At 34.9% G+C, this 22096-nt stretch overlaps 1 long non-coding RNA gene across 2 annotated transcripts in view; it reads left to right on the top strand.

The window, feature by feature from the left end:
* Positions 1-22096, top strand: part of LOC144287542 (uncharacterized) — a 73941-nt gene that overhangs the window by 18001 nt on the left and 33844 nt on the right. For both annotated transcript variants that reach the window (XR_013355326.1, XR_013355327.1), the window contains one exon: positions 6581-6663. This is a non-coding gene — a long non-coding RNA (uncharacterized LOC144287542). The remainder of the gene's footprint in view (positions 1-6580; positions 6664-22096) is intronic.

Here is a 22096-nt window from a genome sequence, read left to right as displayed (position 1 = left end):
TGACCAAGCAGCACTGGAAAGTTCCAGGGGAGGTCGAGGGATTTACAGTATACAGAATCAGAGGATACTCCCCCTTGTTTTTTGTTTTTTGATTTGTTTGCTTCCCTCCCCCTTTTTTTTCTTCTCTTCTTTTTTTCCTTCTTTTTTTTTTTCTTTTTCTTTTCTTTTTTCTCTTCTCTCTCTTTCTCCTTTTCCCAATACAACTTGCTTTTGGCCACTCTGCACTGAGCAAAATGACTAGAAGGAAAACCTCACTCAAAAGAAAAAATCAGAAACAGTCCTCTTGCCCACAGAGTTATAAAATTTGGATTACAATTCAGTGTCAGAAAGCCAATACAGAAGCACAATTATAAAGCTACTGGTGGCTCTAGAAAAAAGCATAAAGGACTCAAGAGACTTCATGACTGCAGAATTTAGATCCAATCAGGCAGAAATTATAAGTCAGTTAAATGAGATGCAATCCAAATTAAAGGTCCTAATGATGAGGGTTAATGAGGTAGAAGAACGAGTGAGTGACATAGAAGACAAGTTGATGGCAAAGAGGAAAACTGAGGAAAAAAGAGACAACAAAAGATCATGAGGATAGGTTAAGGGAAATAAGTGACAGCCTGAGGAAGAAAAATCTACGTTTAATTGGGGTTCCCGAGGGCGCCGAAAGGGACACAGGGCCAGAATATGTATTTGAACAAATCATAGCTGAAAACTTTCCTAATCTGGGAAGGGAAACAGGCATTCAGATCCAGGAAATAGAGGGATCCCCCCCACCCATAAAAAAAAAAAAAAACCGTTCAATACCTCTACATTTAATAGTGAAGCTTGCAAATTCCAAAGATACAGAGAAGATCATTAGAGCAGCAAGGGACAAGAGATCCCTAACTTATATGGGGAGAAATATCAGATTAACAGCAGACCTCTCCACACAGACCTGGCAGGCCAGAAAGGGCTGGCAGGATATATTCAGGGTCCTAGATGAGAAGAACATGCAGCCAAGAATACTTTATCCATCAAGGCTCTCATTCAGAATGGAAGGAGAGATAAAGAGCTTCCAAGACAGGCAGGAACTGAAAGAATTAGGGATCACGAAACCAGCTCTGCAAGAAATTTTAAGGGGGACTCTTAAAATTCCCCTTTAAGAAGAAGTCCAGTGGAACAATCCACAAAAACAGGGACTGAATAGGTATCATGACAACACTAAACTCATATCTTTCAATAGTAACTCTGAATGTGAATGGGCTTAATGACCCCGTCAAAAGGTGCAGGGTTTCAGACTGGATAAAAAAGCAGGACCCATCTATTTGCTGTCTACAAGAGACTCATTTTAGACAGAAGGATACCTCCAGCCTGAAAACAAAAGGTTGGAGAACCATTTACCATTCAAATGGTCCTCAAAAAAAAAGCAGAGGTACCATCCTTATATCAGATAACTAAAGTTTATCCTGAAGACTAGTGAGAGATGAAGAGGGACACTATATCATACTTAAAGGATCTATCCAAGAAGAGGACTTAACAATCATCAATATATATGTCCCGAATTGTGGGAGCTGCCAAATATATCAATCAGTTAATAACCAAAGTTAAGACATACTTAGATAATAATACACTTATACTTGGTGACTTCAATATAGCACTTTCTACACTTGATCGGTCTTCTAAGCACAACATCTCCAAAGAAACAAGAGCTTTAAATGATACACTGGACCAGATGGATTTCACAGATATCTACAGAACTTTACATCCAAACGCAACTGAATACACATTCTTCTCAAGTGCACATGGAACTTTCTCCAGAATAGACTACATACTGGGTCATAAATCAGGTCTTAACTGATACCAAAAGATTGGGATTGTCCCCTGCATATTCTCAGACCATAATGCCTTGAAATTATAACTAAAACACAAGAAGTTTGGAACGGTTTCAAACACATGGAGGTTAAGGACCATCCTGCTAAAAGATGAAAGGGGCAACAAGGAAATTAAGGAAGAATTAAAAAGATTCATGGAAACTAATGATAATGAAGATACAACCATTCAAAGTCTTTGGGATACAGCAAAAGCAGTCCTGAGGGGGCAATACATCGCAATACAAGCATCCTTCCAAAAACTGGAAAGAACTCAAATACAAAAGCTAACCTTGCACCCTAAAGGAGCTCGAGAGGAAACAGCAAATAGATCCTACACCCAGCAAAAGAAGAGAGTTAATAAAGATTTGAGCAGAACTCAATGAAATAGAGACCAGAAGAACTGTGGAACAGATCAACAAAACCAGGAGTTGGTTCTTTGAATGAATTAACTTAGATAACCATTAGCCAGCCTTTTAAAAAGAAGAGAGAGAAGACTCAAATTAATAAAATCATGAATGAGAAAGGAGAGATCACTACCAACACCAAGGAAATACAAACTATTTTACAAACATATTATGAACAGCTATATGCCAATAAATTAGGCAATCTAGAAGAAATGGACACATTTCTGGGAAAACCACAAACTACCAAAACTGGAACTGGAAGAAATAGAAAACCTGAACAGGCCAATAACCAGGGAGGCAATTGAAGCAGTCATCAAAAACCTCCCAAGACACAAATTTCCAGGGCCAGATGGCTTCCCAGGGGAATTCTATCAAACCTTTAAAGAAGAAACCATACCTATTCTACTAAAGCTATTTGGAAAGATAGAAAAAGATGGAATACTTCCAAACTCGTTCTATGAGGCCAGTATCACCTTAATTCCAAAACCAGACAAAGACCCCACCAAAAAGGAGAATTATAGACCAATATCCCTGATGAACATGGATGCAAAAATTCTCAACAAGATACTGGCCAATAGGATCCAACAGTACATTAAGAAAATTATTCACCATGACCAAGTAGGATTTATCCCCGTGACACAAGGCTGGTTCAACACTCATAAAACAATCGATGTGATTCATCATATCAGTAAGAGAAAACCAAGAACCATATGATCCTCTCATTAGATGCAGAGAAAGCATTTGACAAAATACAGCATCCATTTCTGATCAAAACTCTTCAGAGTGTAGGGATAGAGGGAACATTCCTCAACATCTTAAAAGCCATCTACGAAAAGCCCACAGGAAATATTCTCAATGGGGAAGCACTGGGAGCCTTTCCCCTAAGATCAGGAACAAGACAGGGATGTCCACTCTCACCACTGCTATTCAACATAGTACTGGAAGTCCTAGCCTCAGCAGTCAGACAACAAAAAGACATTAAAGGCATTCGAATTGGCAAAGAAGTCAAACTCTCCCTCTTCGCCGATGACATGATACTCTACGTAGAAAACCCAAAAGCTTCCACCTCAAGATTGTTAAAACTCATATAGCAGTTTGGTAGCGTGGCAGGATACAAAATCAATGCCCAGAAATCAGTGGCATTTCTATACACTAACAATGAGACTGAAGAAAGAGAAATTAAGGAGTCAATCCCATTTACAATTGCACCCAAAAGCATAAGATACCTAGGAATAAACCTAACCAAAGAGGTAAAGGATCCTACCCTAAAAACTATAGAACCCTTCTGAAAGAAATTGAGGAAGACACAAAGAAATGGAAAAATATAATATTCCATGCTCATGGATTGGCAGAATTAATATTGTGAAAATGTCAGTGTTACCCAGGGCAATTTACACGTTTAATGCAATCCCTATCAAAATACCATGGACTTTCTTCAGAGAGTTAGAACAAATTATTTTATGATTTGTGTGGAATCAGAAAAGACCCCGAATAGCCAGGGGAATTTTAAAAAAGAAAACCATAACTGGGGGCATCACAATGCCAGATTTCAGGTTGTACTACAAAGCTGTGGTCATCAAGACTGTGGTACTGGCACAAAAACAGACACATCGATCAATGGAACAGAATAGAGAACCCAGAAGTGGACCCTGAACTTTATGGTCAACTAATATTCGATAAAGGAGGAAAGACTATCCATTGGAAGAAAGACAGTCTCTTCAATAAATGGTGCTGGGATAATTGGACATCCACATGCAGAAGAATGAAACTAGATCACTCTTTCACCATACACAAAGATAAGCTCAAAATGGATGAAAGATCTAAATGTGAGACAAGTTTCCATCAAAATTCTAGAGGAGAACACAGGCAACAGCCTTTTTGAACTCAGCCACAGTAACTTCTTGCAAGATACATCCACGAAGGTAAAAGAAACAAAAGCAAAAATGAACTATTGGGACTTCATCAAGATAAGAAGCTTTTGCACAGCAAAGGATACAGTCAACAAAACTCAAAGGCAACCTACAGAATGGGAGAAGATATTTGCAAATGACGTATCAGATAAAGGGCTAGTTTCCAAGATCTATAAAGAACTTCTTAAACTCAACACCAAAAAACCAACAATCCAATCATGAAATGGGCAAAAGACATGAAGAGAAATCGCACAGAGGAAGACATAGACATGGCCAACATGCACATGAGAAAATGCTCTGTATCACTTGCCATCAGGGAAATACAAATCAAAGCCACAATGAGATACCACCTCACACCAGTGAGAATGGGGAAAATTAACAAGGCAGGAAACCACAAATGTTGGAGAGGATGTGGAGAAAAGGGAACCCTCCTGCACTGTTGGTGGGAATGTGAACTGGTGCAGCCACTCTGGAAAACTGTCTGGAGGCTCCTCAAAGAATTAAAAATAGACCTGCCCTACGACTCAGCAATTGCACTTTTGGGCATTTACCCCAAAGATACAGATGCAATGAAACGCCGGGACCCCTGCATCCCGATGTTTCTAGCAGCAATGGCCACAATAGCCAAACTGTGGAAGGAGCCTCGGTGTCCATCGAAAGATGAATGGATAAAGAAGATGTGGTTTATGTATACAATGGAATATTTCTCAGCCATTAGAAATGACAAATCCCCACCATTTGCTTCAACGTGGACGGAACTGGAGGGTATTATGCTGAATGAAGTAAGTCAATCAGAGAAGGACAAACATTATAGGTTCTCATTCATTTGGGGTATGTAAGTAATCGTGAAAGGGAATATAAGGGAAGGGAGAAGAAATGTGTGGGAAATATCAGAAAGGGAGACAGAACATAAAGACTCCTAACTCTGGGAAATGAACCAGGGGTGGTGGAAGGGGAGTAGGGCGGGGGGTGGGGGTGAATGGGTGATGGGCACTGAGGGGGGCACTTGATAGGATGAGCACTGGGTGTTATTCTGTATGTTGGCAAATTGAACACCAATAAAAAATAAATTTATTATAAAAAATTATAGAGGATTAGCATAATTTCTTCCTTAAAATAATAAATTTCACCATAAAACTAGCTGGGCATTTTTTTTTTTTTTGGAAGGTTTTTAGTTACTGATTCAATGTCATTAGTCTACATAAGTCTATTCCATGTATGTCTTCTTGTGTGGATTTTTGCCTGTTGTGTTTTTCAAAGAATTGTTGTTACGTTTGATGTTAGTTATCAATTATGTAGGCGTAGAATTGTTCATAGTATTCTTTATTATCCTTTTAATTTCCCTGAGATCTGTAGTGATGTCCTTTCTTTCATTTCTAATGTTAGTAATTTGTATACTCAATTTTTTTTCTTAATTAGCCTGGCCAGAAGCTTATCAATTTTATTGGCCCTTTCAAAGAATTATCTTGGTTTCAGTAATTTTCTACATTAACTTCCTATTTTCAATTTTACTGATTTTGCTGTCTTTTTAATATTCTTTTATATGATTCTTTTAATATAATGAATTTTAAAATATGTTTTCCACTATTGAGCCTTCTTATAGTCCTTGAAGTTTGAACAATACTTGGCATTTTAATGATTCTGTTGATGTAATAATTTTTTCTTTAGTTGTTTATATCTACAGTTGTAATGGAAATTGATTTTAGAATTTTGCCAAAATCTTTGCTTGGTTTGGTGTTTTGTGTAATGGCAGAATTTCCAGAGGTAAATTAAAAATTCTATTTTATCTTGTATTTTATTTGTTTATTTTTCAAAGATTTTACTTATTTATTCATGAGAGACAGAGAGAGAGAGAGAGAGAGAGAGAGGCAGAGAGAGAAGCAGGTTCCATGCAGAGAGCCTGATGCAGGACTCCATCCCGGGACTGCAAGATCATGCCCTTCAGTTGAGCTGAAGGCAGAAGCTCAACCGCTGAGCCACCCAGGTGTCCCCACTCTATCTTGTTTAAGCAAAAAATGCTTTATAAAAAGCACATTAGGTAGCAAACTTCATTATGGAAAACCATCATAAAGTGGCTTGGAGGTAGTTAGAATAACTCATTAAGATAGATAATTCATTAAGATTTTCTGTTTGTTAAAGAGTGTGAGATTAATCACAATTCAGTGTGAGGTGTGCCAACTCAGCAGTGTTTCCAGAAATCCTATAGCCTATAGCCTATAGCAGATAGAAGAAGGAAGGGAGTCAAGTGCAGGAATGATAGAGGAGAAATATGTTGGGTCCATGATGAATATGAAACAGTTAAACTCTCAATTGATGGTCTACTTTCTGAATTTTTGTAAGAAGGAAAAAGTAAAGTAAAATTTTCATCTTATTTAAAGTTTGTTTTTATTTATTATTTTAAAATATGTATTTATTTATTTGAAAGAGAGAGAACATGTGAGCAAGCCCATGAATTGGAGAGGGGAAGAGGGAGAGAATCCTCAAGCAGACTCCCCACTGAGCATGAAGGTAATTTGGGGCCAGTCCCATCACCCATGAGATCACAACCTAAGCAGAAACCAAGACCTGGTCACTTAGTCAACTAAGCCACTCAGGTGCCCCTGAGTTTTTATTTTATTTTTTATTTTATTGGTGTTAGTATAGCAGCTAAACTTAATCATAATTGTTACAGATTTCATACCAAAACCTGGCTATTTTTATCTTTTCCTGATTGCCAATTTTGAATAAGTCTTAGAATCTAGAATAATTTCCAGGAGGAGCCAAGTGGAAAGAGCTATAAATCTTCCTATTAATAAAAGAGCAATCCAAATAGACTAATGCATCCCTTTGGGAATCATGGAGATTAATAATCAAAATTTTGAGTAGTACAGCTATAGAGATATTTATACTGTACCCATTAATTTTCCTAGTTTGACCTATGTAGCAATCTGATAGGTTTTAGAAACTGACAATAGATTATAAGGATATTGGTTGGGTAGTGACTGCAATTATAGCTTCTTTTTAAGATATAGTCTCTTTTCTTGGATAATGTGATAAACCGCTGGCATTGGGAGGGACTTATGTGCCTACAAACTTGTTTCTTTTTTTCCTTTCTTAAAAACTTGTCTATTCTCGTAAGTACAGATCACGAGGAATTAAGCCTTTGCATTCCTGCTGTAAGAGTAGATGATACTCCATTTTTGTGTCATATTATGGTCTTAAATGACATTTGATAAGTCATTTCTGCAGATCATCATCATGGGACACCTGATTAATAACTTTTTAGTGGACTGTGGGAAAACCAGGAGATCAGGGAGCAGCAAGTTCAAGCCCCCCAAGAGTGGGGTGACATAGTAGTAGTTAATAAGGGAACTATTTATAGATCTTTGGAAGTCATGGAAAAAAAAAAAAAAAAACCAACAAAGAGTATGGAGGCATCCTAGGGTAGCAAAGAGAGGGATTTTCTACATCAGAAGGAATAAAAGTGAAAAACAGCTGTAGAAATCCAGAGATAGTAGCTATACCTAATGGAAGATGTCAGCTTGATAGAAGCTATGTGGTCTTTGTTGTATGGATGTAGCCTTCTCAGAGCAAATAACATGGAATATGCTGTGGAAAACATACTTGGCAAACAGTTAATATCCAGTAATGGGAAGCATACACATCAGTAAGTCTCTATGGGTTTTTGAGGCTAAGTAGATGATATCAACTGTCTAGCTCCTATTCATTGTCCATTTGCTGGATATTAAATTATTAGCAATAGGAACCTTGGGAACCATGCAGCTTTAGCTGACTTTGTGAATTAAGTACTGTCTGTTATTTATCAGCTGAGCTTATTTAGTAGTATTCCATCATCAAGTGCAAGTGGTATGTATTCACAGATCCAAAACAAAAACAAGACTATGGTAAACCACACTGTCCCAGCCTACTTGTTTATGCTATCATCCAGCTGTCAATCATATGTCTAACCTCAGTGATACTCCCATGTGATGCTTACATGAAATAATGGCATTACTTCATTAGTATCTAACTAACCCTTTGGGGGAATAAATGGTCATGATATTGATAATTATTTTCTCTTGCCGAATGATACAAATCTTTTGATCCAGTGAACAATATATGGCACTGTCTCTCTAATTGTCTGGGTGGATATGTATGTGTGTGTTTGCTTGTATATGTGTGTATTTACAGTGACCCAAAACTAGAAGTGTGGGTGAATTTTTGCAAGAATATATTAAATGACTCACTTAAAAATTTTGTCTATAACCTTCATGACTCTGACCTCAGTTTTTTCGGGGGTGTTCACAATCAAATTGTGAGAAAAACTTTCACCAAAGAATATAATTAGAAGCCTGATAAAGTGGCTGAGATTGCTGCCTGGCATTTCAGACAACTATTGCCAAGAGGGAAGTGATGAAAGAGAGGATAGAGAGACAGGCTAAAGTGATTGTCATGCTTATTTGAAGAGAAATAGCATGGTTGCTACACAGTGGTGGCAGGAAAGAGAATAGAACCTGGAGGAAAATCTAGTACAATAACATGCTCATTGAGATTTTATTAAAAACTAAGCTTGCAGTAATTCCAAAACCTCAGATAGAAAACTTCAGAAAGTACTCTTAGATAAAGAATTTTAACTTGAACAGATAGGTAATAGGGGAAGTCATAGTTATTGGCTATAACATTGTAAATAGTTACACAATTTAGAATTATCTTTATTTCTAGCTTCATATGGATTATAACTGAAAATTATAAAAAAATTTATCCTTCCATATTAATTATATATGGTGTTGGGTATGGTTAAACTTAGTCTGCAGTTTTCCAAATATTGTAAATTAAGAAAAATGAATAGGTAGCTTTCAGAGACCTTGTGTTTGAAGCTGGATACCATCACAGAGAATGACTTTGGATTGCTTATTTTTAGAGAAGGAAATATTGTGTGTGTGTGTGTGTGTGTGTGAGTGAGAGAGAGAGGGAGAGAGAGAGAGAACTACATGAAACAGAATCTAACAAGATAGGGACATTTTAATCGCATCTAAAAATTGCATATGTATTTGAAGGTCTATTTATATGAGGAGTGAAACTTACTCTTTCCCCCCTTTATATACGCTCTGTTCTTACGTTAATAACAACATCATGGGAGCTACATTTTTAACATTCCATGAAGTCATATTGAGACCATCAGTCACCATGCCTCAAGTACCACCAATTTGCCTTTACTAAAGAATGAACTGTGATTCAATCTACTTAGTTTCCACTTCTGAGTATTTGAATGTGGAGTATCACAGATTGCATATACTTTGGAGCTAAATAGAACCAATGATAGTAGCTTAGAAGAGATTCTCCATAAGTTTTTGCAACTGTTTTTTAAGTCTTAATTTTATCTTTTCTTTTGATTTGCTGAGCTGCCAAGGAGTATTCTTTCACTAAATTCCTTTGTTTTTCCAGAGACAGTTTCTATTTTTTTTTTTTGAGGTATCATTGAAATACCATGTATTTTTTTTAGCTGAACCACATGATTCCACATTTGTTTATATAGCAAAATGATCACAACAAATCTAGTTAACATTCATCACTATACACAGTTAAAAAAGTTTTTTCTTGTGATAAGAATTTTTAAGTTCTGTTGTCTTAGTAACTTTCAAATAGGCAATATAGTATTATTAAGTGTAGTCACCATGCTGACATTACATCTCCATGACTACTTATTTTGTTATGGAAGAGTGTACCTTTTGACTCTTCTTTGCTCATTTGGCTCATCCCAATTCTGTTGTCTTTCTCTGGGAACCACCAATTTGTTCTCTGTGAGCTTCTGTTTGTTATTGTTCTTAAAAGTGCACATATAAGTGAGATCCACATATAAGTGAGATAAATACTTAAAGATAAGTAAATACTTAAAGATAAATACTTATCTTTTTCTGATCTACTAATTTCAATCAGCATAGTGCCCTTAAGATCCATTCATATTGCCACTAATAGCAGGATTTCCCCTTTTTTATTGTAAAATAATATTTCGGTATATGTGTTTATGTGTGTGTGTCTGTATGTATATCACATTTTCTTTATCCATTCATCTATTGATGGACATTTAGGTTATTTCTATTCTTGACTTTTGTAAATAATGTTTCTTATTAATTAATTAATTAATTTGAGAGAGAGAGACAGAGAGACAGAGAGATGGAGAGAGGGCATGCATGAGCAGGGAGGAGGGGCAGAAGGAGAGGGAGAGGCAAACTCCCCATTGCGCAGAGAGCCTGACACAGGGCTAAATCCCAGGACCCTGAGTTCATGACCTGAGTTGAAGGCAGACACTTAACTGACTGAGCCACCCAGGAGCCCCATAAATAATGTTTCAATGAATATAGAGGTTCATATATTTTTGAATTAGTGTTTTTGTTTTCTTTGGATAAGTACCCAGTAGTAGAATTGCTGGATCATATAATAGTTTTTTGTTGTTGTTGTTGTTGTTGTTGTTGTTGTTGGAAGTCCATCCTCTTTTCCATAGTGGCTGCACCAATTCTGCATTCCAGACAACAGTATACAAAGGTTCTCTTTTCTTTACATCTTTATCGACACTTGTTTTTCTTGTATTTTTGTTAACATTCATTCTTACAGTTATGAGTTGATATTATAGCTTTACATTATTTTATTTTCTTTAAAGATTTTATTTTTACATAATCTCTACACCAAGGTTCAATTTAACCTTTCAACCCTAAGATCAAGAATCGCATGCAAAAAAAAAAAAAAAAAAAAAAAGAATTTGCATACTCTACTGACTGAGCCAGCCAAGTGCCTCTATGTCTTTGCATTATTTATAATCAGAGATTCCAGGTTATATTATTGGCCTTTCTTTACCATATAAAGTCGTTACTGTGTTCACCTGCAAAAAACAGAGATCTTACTATAGTGGCTTAAACACAGAAGAGTTAATAATCTTATCTAAAATAATGCTGGTGATAGGCACTTTGAGGCTAATCTGGTAGTTCTACAGTTACCAGTTATCAGGGAAGCAGGCTCCTGTGTGTGTGCATTTTCTTTGCTCCACAGCCCTAGAATCAATCTGATTTCCTCTAACATATAAGTTGGCTACCAGAACCTCATGATTTCTGTATTTGAAGTAGAAAGAATAAAAGGAGAATGAAAAAAAAAATAGCACCTTTCAACAAAGTCACTGTCCTAATATACTTCCTGGTATATCTCATTATCTAGAACTTAGTCAGAAGGCCACTCTGAGCTACCAAGGGAGCTGGGAAATGTGGCCTTCAGTGTGTCCAGCAATGTGTTTAGCTAAAAAACCAAGATTCTGTTACTAAGGAGTATATGGAGAATAGCAATTTTTCTGCTACTTTCTTCCTGAACAATCTTTCTAATTTGTTGTGTGTCTTTTTACTATAACTAAAATGTTTCTGTTTTACAACTCTTACTGCATACTTGAGGATATTCTTTCTTATGCATCTGATCTTAGTTACACTTTGGTAGTTGTATAAATAATGTGTGGAATTCCAAAATAAACCATACCAGAAAAAAAAAAATTCAATTCATAATTTCTTACTTGAAATAAGTTTTGTGAGAAAGAACAGCCCAACATGTAATCATTGTTTCAGAAATTGGGAATAATTATTGATGACTCTGTTGATTATGTTTTTTTTTGGGAAAAAAGAAACACATTTTATCTCATTTATATTAAAAAAAAGCTATGGGTACTTGTATTTTACCATTTAGACGTTTAATTATTTTATCATAATATTTTCTTTTTTTTATAAATGTATGTTTACCTTAAAATAACTCATTTTTAGTAGAAAATTAAAAATTTAGTTTTAATTTCCTAGGAATCAAGGGGAAAACTTTACATAGTTTTTTTCTGTACCGTCTTACTATTAGCTGGTAAAGCATGAAGACAATAGTAATCAGTGATTGATGTAGTATAGTGTATTACTATACCAATAGAATGCTAACATAATTGGACCATTAAGAATGACTTTTCTATGTTGTTTATTCTACACACTCATCCAGTGGATGCAGTGCTTTTAATTTGCCATTCTGGGGACAGCTCCTCCATCTAATGTTCTACCTTTATATGCTTTTACCTGTTGTAGTCTGTCTTAAAACATGTTCTCATTTGGCTTTTCCCCCTTGGCCTTTTTCCCCTTGGCCTTTTCCCCCTTGGCCTTTTTAACTTTTCTGCTACTGTTTTCTCCCATCCAAGTTGTCAGTCTTTCCCTTTCGTATGATTCCATGAATAGGTTTACTAAATAAAGGCTGTAAGGGAGATAGAGGGAAGGGAGGATAAGCTGATATTTTGATTTAGCACACAAATGGATTATTTAAAAATCATCTTTTCACATTTCACAAGGCAAAGATTATCAAATTCTACTCTACCTTCTATAGGCAATTATACTCACATAAGTTCTATTATAAACAGTTCCCAATTATAAATAGTGCTAGTTGCATTAAGTCGGAGATGAGAACAAAAAGAGTGCTCATTTATTCTAGGGTGAGTCTACATGTGTATAATATTGGGGGTATATACACACACACATATTTATATATTTATATATATTTGTTTTTATAAAAATGATTTTAAGCAAAATCTTACAAATACACAAATACTACATTTATTATGTTCTCTGCCACCTTTATTGTGGAACTTGTATTTTAAGAAGTGAAGTTTTGGCCATGTAATTTTGAACTGAATTAAGTGCATATGTGGCTGATGACAGACTTAATGGAAGTACTAATGAATGCAGTTTGAATATTTTGTTTACCTTAGTAATCAGTTTTTCCAACAGTCTAAAAGACAAATTTGAAGCCTAAATACTATGGCATATATTTTCCTATTCTAGTAATACATACATTACAACTCAAACTAGAGCTTCAGGTTCTATGGAAAATATCCTAACAAACATTGCTGATTTAAATATTTTAAAGGTGAAATTCATCCATTTATCTGTAAGTACTTTGTGTTTTTAAATTGTAAAATTCAGGTTTCACAATAACCAGTTGGTCCAGAAAGTATATTATTATTTTAATTAATTAATTAATTTTAAAGATTTATTTATTTGAGAGGCAGGGAGAGGGATTGAGGGAGAGGCTGAAGGAGAAACCCCAGCAGACTCCCCACTGAGCACAGAACCTGATGCAGGGCTTGATCTCACAACTCTGAGATGGCATGCTGAGGCAAAATCAAGAGTCAGAAGCTTAACTGACTGAGTCATCCAGCTGTCCCCACCCCTTATTTTAAAGCAGGGCTACAGTGTAGTAATTTTTTCTTCTCTGAATTTTTATGCAATATATGATCCTTTGTAGGATATATTTGAAAAGATGTGAAAGTTTGTATTTTCCCTACGATTGAATTATCCTCTATTTGAAAATTTAAAAAGAAGAGAAAATCACTATATTGTATACCCCAAACTCATATAACATTGGATGTTAACTGTACTGGAATTAAAATAAAATGAAATAAATAAAAATATAATGAAGAAAAAGAGAAAAGTACTTCAGGAGCCTTTCTATGGCATTTTTCCTCATGATTGAGTTCTCATACTAATAATCAAACTATGAAGTGAATATTAATTAAAATAGACTATATCTGAAAGTAAAAAAACCAATTAAGTAAATAAAATATTTATTTTATTCATTCAAAATATGCCTCTCTGTTTCTATGGGAATTTCAGAGATTCAATTAGATTAACTCAGACTTTGTGGGAAGAGAATTTGTTGCTGAGGTTCAATAAAGGTTATCTAAGCCTGTAAATTTACTTTGAAAATCATACAGCAAATAGTCTATTTAGTCAGCCAGAAAACATCACTCAGCTTAGTGTTGAGCTTTAAGAATAATAAAGAGCTCAGCATCCCAAATTTATTCACATATCTTATATGAGTGATTAACTTTAACTTCAGAATTATATTTCAAGAATATATGTGTCATACTTTTTTGTATAGTTTTTTCTAATAACCATTTTATAGTGACCCAAATAATCTCATTTCTATAAAATGTCCTTTATCATATATGATTTTGAAAAATACATTCATAAGATTATACCAGATTTTAACAAGAACTTTTCAATTAAAGATGAGGTATCATATTGAATGAGGAAGGGATGTGCATCATCCATGTCAGCTCTAAAAAATTCATAATAGCCTTTTTGTCTAAATTCTAATTTTGAGACATTTTTTGAGTTTTAAAGTTCCCCAGCTTCCTTTAATGTTGAGACAATCAAATATAAATCAGAGACATTTTATTGAGAAATAATGGGCATGGCATTTTTGTGTAAGTGCATTAGTTTCCATGGAAACATATAGCAAATATTCTTTATGCTATTTCTTTTAACAGAATGTGTTACAAATTATTTTTAAAGTTACTTTGTGTGACTTAGATATTATGGTACTAATAGAAGTGTACTGTTGGACTTCATAATAGGCGGCTGTGGCCTGCTAGTGCAGGAAATAATAAAATCCTTTCTTATAAACAATCTTTCAAACTTACAAACATGGCTTCAGTCTTAGGTTTTTCTTTTTTCTTGAACTTCAGTGAGAAAAATAATTTTTAACAAGGAAATTCAACTCTGTTTTATGGCTAACTCTTTAAGGCTGGCTAAGAACAGATTCAGTAGAGTGAGAAATCACCTCATGACTCTTGAACCTTCATAAGCTAAATAAAATTGTTTGTGGTGATCCCTTGAAAACTTTATCTGAGACTCAATACTAGTTGAAGTGGAAAAATCATGGCTCAAAATTCTATAATGCTGTAAAGAAGAAATTGGGTCATATTGGCCAGGGTTAGTGAGGGCATGATTGAAAAGCTGAACAGGAGCGTGGTTTGACTCTGGTGAGATCTCACTAAGCTGTTAGGTCAAAGTTGTGCTGACAGTGAGCTGTACCTGAGAACCAGACAGGACTTTAGCATTTTACTGTGGATTTGCCCAAATAATTTTTCTTAGGCCAGCCAATTGGATAGATTGCATCTAGGTGCGTGTAAATATGTAAAGGATTTGATATATAGTGTTTAATGGTAATAGGAGTTGGTTTGACAAATTATATGCCTCTCAAGATTTCTTATTCATATGGGGAAGTTGCTGAGAGGTTGAGGAAATAAACTATATGCAAACATACCCGACATATAAAATGTCATATGGATATTTAAGCATGTGAGTTGGAATGTGGGAAAACTATGTAGTTGTTAGGAATTATTCTTCAGTGGACAGTCACAATATTTAAATTGGATTCTGAGATCTGAAGCCTTACTTTTGGCTGCACAAAGAACATAAAAATACTGTTTTTTAAATATATATTTTACTATTTTTTCTCCATATGCTACTAGACACTAGATGGAAAGAAATGGCCAACACATTTTATTTCATTTTAAATAGACTTTATTGACTTTATTATGTATACATATACATACATACCCAAATGTGTTTAGTTTAATAAATCTTGATACTATCTCTTTAATGAAACCACTACCATAATCAACATAGTCAACATTTCCTTCTCCTCAGAAAGTTCCTTGTGATGCTTTGCTGTCAGTCTTTCTACCTTTAGTCAATAACCAGCCTGTTTATGTTATTTTTGCTTTTATTTTTCCATTTTTTATTTACTTCAAGTTAAGTTTTGGGCACAGTGTGAGGTAAGGGTTGAGGATTATTTTTGAGTTCCATACAGCATTATTTTTTTTTAAAAGACTGTACTTTCTCCAATAACTTTCCTTGGCATATTTGTAAAAATTAGTTGTTGCAGATGTGTTTCTGTTTGTAGACTCTCTTTGTTTTGACCTACATGATTTACCTTCATGTTAATTCTTTTTTTAAAAAAATTTATTTATTTATTTGTGAGAGACACAGAGAGAGAGGCAGAGACATAGGAAGAGGGAGAAGCAGGATCCCTGCAAGGAGCCTGACGCAGGGCTCAATCCCGGACCCTGGGATCATACCCTAAGCCAAAGGGAGACACTCAACTTCTGAGCTACCCAGATGTCCCACCTTCCTGTTAATTCTATACCATTTTTATTACTGTAGCATTTCACTCAAACTTGAAATCAAGTAGTTTAAGTTTTTTAGCCTTACTCTGTATTTCAAAAGTCAAATAAGTTTTGAAAGTGAACTATACAAAATTATCTGCTTATTAATGGAGGACTTCATAGAATTTTTAATATGTTGTGCTTTGTAAATTCTAAGAGGAAGTATTCAGTAAAAGCATTTCCCACGATTATTAGAAACTCATATTTCTCCCCTTCCACATACACAGGATACATTATAAGCTTCTATTTCTTACAAATACACTTTGAAAGGTTTGCATTGGAGGGGTAGTGGCATGCAAAGTGATAGAAGGTAAACAATGCATTTGAATCTAGCAATTGGTGACCTATTCCTATAAGATTAAGAACACATTGACTGTAAGTGGAGCGCAATACAAACTAGTGGGGTAATATCATTTGTGTATTTAACATATGCAAATTCAATTACTCTTGTCTGGCAGAAAGGGAAGAAAAAAATAAGTTTGAAGGAACAAAATAAAAATTTAAATATTGCCGTAGATTCCCTCTTATAGTAAGCCTCCAAAGCAAATATGAACTGAGAAGCATATGTTCCTACATGAAGAAATAAACTGTCTTGAACTTACTGTGAGACAATATGTTTGATGGTATACTTTGTATGGATGACTGAAGGGTTATTTATAATTTTAAGTATATGTGAATATGCTTCCATATACTGACTTTAACATCTGTAGTAATAAAATGCAACTCATATCGGATGCCTGGCAAATAATCTCTTTATTAAGTGAAGGTCTGGTGCTCTGAAGACTTGGTCACAAAGTCAAGGTAGATAAAGGACAAAATCTGTCTCCCAGTAATAAGAAAAGAGGCAAAGTGACACTGAGGGCTCTGTCTTGATTTAAAGTAATTTCAGGAAGTCCAATACAAGGTCACTAAGATATTCTCTTATGTTTTCTCTAAAAAGTACTGTATTTTAGGTATTGCATTTAGATCTATGATTAGTTTAGATTGTATATATTTTATACATTGTAAGGTATAAGTTAAGTTTATTTCTTCCCATATGTATGTTCAGTTGTTGAACCAAGTGTCCTTTTCTCCATCAAATTGCCTTTGTATTTTACAAAACCAATTAACAAAGTGAATGTAGGCCTATTTTTAGGTTCTCCTTGGCTAATTACTTGATTTATGTGGCTGTCCTTTCATCATTACTATACTGTCTTAGTAATTATGGTTGTAAAGTACATTGTAAAATCAAACACTATGAGACATCAACTTTATTTTTCTTCTTTGGAATTATTTTGGCAATTCTAAGTCCTTTGTATTTTCCCTTAATTTTAGATTAACTTGTAAATTTCTACAAGCATTTCTTCTGATATTTCAGTTGAGATTAATTGGGGAAGAATTGAGACCTTGCCAATAATGAGTTTTCCAACTAACGAATACTGTATTGCTCTCAATGTATTTAGATCTTATTTGACACAACACGTCATTGCTATTGAGTGGGAAGGTGAGTGTGGATGCCATTGTCTTGTTTCCAATTTTGGGAAAGGGGAATTCTATCTTTCACTGTAAAATATGATATTCACTGTTCTATTTTTATTGTTATCGTTTATCAAGTTGAGGATAATTTTTTAGAATGGCTTACAGAAAAATTTAAATACAAAATAAGTAAACTGATAAAATGGACATCACCAACACTTTAAAAACATTTAGCTTTCTGAAAGAAAATAAAAATATTACAGAATACGCAAAAATATTTTTGCAAAGTAGATAAATATTTGCAAAGGAACGCTACTCATAATATGTAAAGAAATTTCATAATTTAACAATAAGAAAACATATTCTAATAAAATTGAGACAAAATTTTAAACAAATGAAGATATGTGAGGATAAACACATAATAAAATGCTTAGTATTAGTCATTAAATTAGACATTAGTCATTAGAAAAAAAAATAAAAACCACATTGTTATACCACTGAAGAACAACTGGAATGATTAATATGAAAAATGGACAGTACCACAAGAGTATGAAATTGTGGAGTAATTACAATATTCATACATTGATGACAGGAGTTTAAAATCAAAGAATCACTTTGTAAAGTTGAAGTTTCTAATACAGTTATGCATATACATATGAGATAGTCATTCTACTTCTATGTATTACTTGATCTAAATGAAAGCATATGCTGATATAGAACTTTGTATGTGAATGTGGATAGTAGTTTAATTCATAATTGCCAAAAGTCTAAACAAATGTCAGCAAGTTAATGGATAACCTAATTGTAGTGAAATATTGTTTAGTATTAAAAAAAAATGGAGTGGCCTAGATTACTATCAAGAGCATGTGCTGAGTGGTTATATTTATATGATATTCTGGAAATGACAACTATAAGAACAAAACAAATCAATGCTTGCTTACAGTTGGGGATAAGAAGAGGGAATTCAGGGATCCCTGGGTGGCGCAGCGGTTTGGCGCCTGCCTTTGGCCCAGGGCGCGATCCTGGAGATCCGGGATCGAATCCCACGTCGGGCTCCTGGTGCATGGAGCCTGCTTCTCCCTCTGCCTATGTCTCTGCCTCTCTTTCTCTCTCTGTGACTATCATAAATAAATAAAACTTTAAAAAAAATATTTAAAAAAAAAAAAGAAGAGGGAATTCAAAAATTTTCAAGAGGGAATTGTTCTATATCCTGATTGTGTTATTGGTTACATGATTACATGAGTTTGTAAAAAATTCATAAATTTGACCAAAATGGATGAATTTTATGATATGAAATTTAATCTCAATAAACCTTACTTTTCAAAAAAAGAAATGGCTCAAATTGTAAAGTCTATTAAAGGTCATTTTGTTTAATACTACATTTGAGCATGCCATGCCCAAAATTCCATGCTCAGTTATGCCTGTGTTGTGATTAAGTTCTGGTGCAACAGTGGTAAACCATTTAGACAAAAATGCTTGGTCTTATTGAGCCACATTCCAGTGAGGAAAAGACTAATAATAAACATATACTAGTTACATATATGATATTTAACATGGTGATAAATACTATAAAATTTTTTTTAAAAAGGGGGATAGAGAAGGTGTTAGGAAAGCAGATTCAGTAGGAAGAAATCATGTGGCCATTGGGGAATTAAAAACTTTCAGATGGAGGAAAAAGAATATACAAAGATCTTGAGTTTTAGCAGATTATAAAAATAGTGTGGAGGTGATGGTTACTAGAATAGAATGAGATACTTTGTATATTTATACACATATACATATTTTCATACTTGGGATAGGATGAACTTACTGTGAGACAATATGAGTATGGTTTAGATAGATGATGAAAGATAAATAATATGATGTATGTGTATATTTTTTCAAGACTCCCAGTTCTTGCATCTTAGATCCCATTATGCATGCTCTTAACCTCACGATAACAACCCAGTGTAGAGTTTCAATATTTTTTCATGATGCAAATAAAGACTTTTATTATTTCCAAAAATAGAATCATAGACTACATGTTTCCCTATGTTTTATTTTCATTTAACTAAAATCACATTTTGATATATCTCTAAAATTCCAGCCTTTGATATAATGTCCCATGCACTCACTGAAGTGAATTAGGAGTAAATTGGTGGAAAGATACTGACTTGCACTCTGACTGGACCTCCTTGGCATCCTAATCTGTTACATAAGCCCACACATGACTGATAAAAAGATACTTAATTAACAGTTCATTTCTCCTTAGTCCCATTTCTGTCAGATTTCTTAATTGCCCACCACTTCATCAGAGAGTAGAACAGCTGTTGGTCTTTTCTTTGAGGGCACATCCTACTTTGAAATTAAGTTCATTTATGTATCTTTGTGTCTTTAGCTCTTTAATTTTCATTTTTTTAAAATCTATGACACTGTAAGTTTATTCAATTTGTTTTAATTCTTAGGCTGAGAGTGAAAGTTTCTTCAAACTTCTAACCAGAGGTCAGTTTGCCTTCTTTGACTTTTTTACCCCCATTTCTTAGTCATAGTAGATTTCTTACAATCATCAACAGCTACAAACCTTAAAAAAGCTTGATTTCAACCACATATTTCTCTAACCATGATCCCTCTTCTTAAACTTAATTGCTCTGGCAGTCCCACTCCGGTAATCATTTCAGTTTGTAAGGAACTTCAGTTCCTTGCAGTGAGATGACAAAAAATATATACATTGGTCTCTGCCTCCTGGCACAGAGCTCTTAAAACTCATGAAATTTGCTAATTGCTAACACTAAGAGCATCTTTTATTCTAATGATGCAACTCCTGGTGGGCATCTGGATGGGGGCTATTCAGTACACTAGAAAGACCAAGCCATGATTAGAAGCTTGGAATTTTAGGCTCTCCCCACCCCTCCTCCACCCCGTAACTTCTCTATCAAGGGGAAAGGGATTGGGAAATGGAGTTAATAGTTGGTCATGCCTATAAAAATCTTAATAGTATGGGGTTCAGAGAGCTTCCAGGTGGGTAAACAGATTCACACCAAGAGGGTGCTCTTGCAAATTAACTGAACCTGAGGAGTGGGTTATAGGAACCTCCAGTTGGTAGCCAAGTCAGACAGAAGCTGTGGGTAACATGGGGACTGAATTCTTGTAACTTGACATCTGAAGTGAGGGTCTTGCCTTGTGGGACTGAGCCTCTAGCCTGTAGTATCTGAAACTATCTCTAGGTATATAGTGTCAGAATTGAGTTAAATTGTAGGACACTCACCTGGTGCCTCAGCGAATTTCTAGATGGGGGAAAAATCTTCATATATTTGGTGACAAGTGTCAGACATGAAATGTTCTGTGTGAGAGTAAAGACACAGTGGGAGAAAGATTGAAGTTTTTCCTAACATATTTGCCACTGTCACTTTTTAAAAAATTTCTGATCCTGTTCATGTTCTCGCTTCTATCCTAACCCTCTGTTTGGAAAGCATGATAAAAAATACAAAGAAATGTCATAGAAAATCTAGTTTTTATAGGTAGAGTCACCTCAAGGCAATGCAGAATTATTCACCAAAACAACCATAAGTGAGCTAGGTTATTCATGCATGTGTAGCAGTTCTCTAGGGTGAGTAACAGAAGGGATTTATTTATTCAAGAATGGTTCCCATTTCCTTTGAGTATGCTTGATTGGCCAGCTGTTTATAAATATGTAGGATTATATTACAATATCAAAGTGGAAAGTAAATCTAGTAATCATGAACCAGAACAGAAACAAGAACTCATATTAGGAACCAAAACACCTAATTTCTCAAAACCTCTTCAAGGAGTCATGGTCTTGCTTGTTTCTCTGCTTTTCATGGGGAACATGTGTGTCACATCTACCTTGTTCTTTGCAATTCTGTATGCACATGTGCACACATGACCTATTGTGCTCACCCAGCTCGAGATAATCCTCAGTTCTATCCATGACTTCAAACCAATTCCAAATTTTTGGAAATGATCCAGTTGTCTCTGTTTGGGCCAGATTTCTAAGCCTGGACTTCTTCCTTTGGCCCAGGAACTGTTAAATGGAACACTCTGGCTCTAAAAGCTCAGTCCTGGGATCCCTGGGTGGCGCAGCGGTTAGGTGCCTGCCTTTGGCCCAGGGCGCGATCCCGGAGACCCAGGATCGAATCCCACATCGGGCTCCCAGTGCATGGAGCCTGCTTCTCCCTCTGCCTGTGTCTCTGCCTCTCTCTCTCTCTATCATAAAAAAAAATTTAAATAAAAAGTAAAATTAAAAAAAAATAAAAAATAAATAAAAGCTCAGTCCTTTGCAAGGGGATAAGGTAACAGCACAAGAGGGTTGGTTGGTATGGACAAGGCAAGAGCAGCAAGAAGTTTCCATTTGGGTAGCATAAATAATGGTTTTAATTTTACTTGATTATAGATTTAATTTATAGATTAATTATATATAATCTCTATATATAATCTACAGATTATAGATTTATCAAGTATGAAATCAAAATAATTAAAATAATTTTATTTTCAATT

This window comes from Canis aureus, chromosome 17, assembly GCF_053574225.1.
Source record: "Canis aureus isolate CA01 chromosome 17, VMU_Caureus_v.1.0, whole genome shotgun sequence".
Classification (NCBI taxonomy): domain Eukaryota; kingdom Metazoa; phylum Chordata; class Mammalia; order Carnivora; family Canidae; genus Canis; species Canis aureus.
The sequence above is the reverse complement of the archived record's forward strand: the minus strand, read 5'-3'. Positions and strand labels throughout refer to the sequence as shown.